This window comes from Triticum aestivum, chromosome 2D, assembly GCF_018294505.1.
Source record: "Triticum aestivum cultivar Chinese Spring chromosome 2D, IWGSC CS RefSeq v2.1, whole genome shotgun sequence".
NCBI lineage: Eukaryota > Viridiplantae > Streptophyta > Magnoliopsida > Poales > Poaceae > Triticum > Triticum aestivum.
In genome coordinates this window covers 41,643,665-41,645,896 of record NC_057799.1, presented here as the reverse complement: position 1 = coordinate 41,645,896, position 2,232 = coordinate 41,643,665, and positions in this window count along the sequence as shown.

Below are 2,232 nucleotides of genomic sequence, written 5' to 3'. Positions count from 1 at the left end.
TCCCCCTAGTTGGAAACCCTAAGGGGGCCGCTGCCCCCCTGAGGGGCCGCCGCCCCCCTCTAGATGGATCTAGGGGGCCGGCGCCCCCCCTCCCCTTCCCCTATATATACTGGGGGTTTGGGGGCTGCCAGAGACACGGGTCTCCCTCTCTCTTGGCGCAGCCCTACCCCTCTCCCTCCTCGTCTCTCGCAGTGCTTGGCGAAGCCCTGCTGGAGTGCCACGCTCCTCCATCACCACCATGCCGTTGTGCTGCTGCTGGATGGAGTCTTCCCCAACCTCTCCCTCTCTCCTTGCTGGATCAAGGCACGGGAGACATCACCGGGCTGCACGTGTGTTGAACGCGGAGGCACCGTTGTTCGGTGCTTAGATCGGATTCGGCCGCGATCTGAATCGCTTCGTGTACGACTCCACCGACCACGTTCTTGCAACGCTTCCGCATCGCGATCTTCAAGGGTATGAAGATGCACTCCCCTCTCTATCGTTGCTAGTTACTCCATAGATTGATCTTGGTGATGCGTAGAAAATTTTGAATTTCTGCTACGTTCCCCAACAGGACGAACCCTAGGTACGGGCGGCGCAGCCCCCGGCGGCGGTCATGGAGGTCGACCGCCCCGGGGGGTGCACGGGCAGAAGCGACGGGCGGCTGATAGGGTTTGGATCGGTTAGGCTGATACCATGTTAGAAGGGATAGAGGGCTTTGGTGGAATAGTTTGATGTATTGCTTGAGCCTCGTGGGCATATATATAGGAGTACATGGTCATCTTGGAGTACAAGGCAAGCCAGAATATTTCTTAGTCTATCCTATCCTATGTTTTCAATCTAGCAATGATACTCAACATAATGTATTGCCTACAGGGGCGGAGCCAGGATTTAGGTATAGGGGGCCAAACGGCAATGAAGCCCGAAAATATTTTATGCCTCACATACTATGCAGCAGTTGCATATTTAATTCTCATTTCCATTTAACTTTGCCTAGAGACACATTTTCTTTTTGCAATTGGATCGCGTCCAACGATAGTTAATACTGGTCAATAATTCTAAACACGCATCATATAACTCTGAAATACGACATGAAATGCCTTGCTACAAAACATTTTATATGAATGATTAAGATGTATGAACGATAATAATCATGTATAATCAAATGGTTTACTTGTAGCTTGCATTTATATATATTTGAGCGGCAAATCATCATGGTTCTGTTAGGAAATTTTATTGTTCTCTTAGCAAAAATTGATCACCATCACCGGAATACATACCTAGAGAATCAAACCCAGCCCCTCGTCCTCCCCTCTGCTACTAGGTCAGAAGTCGAAGTAGATCGGCTCGTCATCGTTGGCAGGCACGCGACAACCACGGATGTTTGATGAAGGGTTGACGGGTCCGAGCTTTCAAACAATTACCGGTGCCTATACCCTAGCACGGCGACTCATCACAAAATCACAAAATCAAAATAACTAAAATCTGATGTAGAAGTTCAACACGATACAAGAAGGTAATTGAAAGAGATTAGTAGATGGTGTGGTGTGTTAGAGGGTGCTTGGATACGTTTTAGTCTCATGACTAAAAGTAGTGGAACTAAAACTTACTAGCCTCACCCATGCTTGGATCCAAATACTAAAGAGACTAAAATCAAGTTAATGAACATTTATTATCCTCCAAAACCCTCCAATCCAGAACTCGCATGTGTTAAAGGAGAGGAGTTAAATGAGGAGAGAGATGACTAATCCACATTTTAGTAGGGGTACCCCTGACTAAAAATTTTTAGTCTCAAGACTAGTTTTAACCCCTCTTTAGTCAGGGGTGCTTGGAACTTTAGCCTCTTAAAGAGACTATTTTTAGTCAGACTAAAATAAGTCCCTTGGATCCAAGCACCCTCTTAACCTTGCCTAGGTCGTGGTTATAGTCTGAAGAATTGGTGGGTGAAGCAGCCTGTGTCACCGTATGAATCAGATCTGCAGAAGGGAGAGCAGAGGCTGGCAAACGGCGAAGGCCATAGGACGGCAGGTCGGCAACGATGCATCCCCAATCCACGCACGCGCTAATCACGGGAGTATCTCGAGGAGACTTGAGAAGGCCAATCGTTCAATCTTGCCTTACGACTATCTCATGGGCCTCTACGTGGGCCTTTTTTTTCTTTAGAACGAGAGTTCACGTAAAGATAGGGGCGGCCAAGTACGTTGTATGTGCAAATCACATCGCTAATTACCCATGCGTATTCAATGCTCGCTC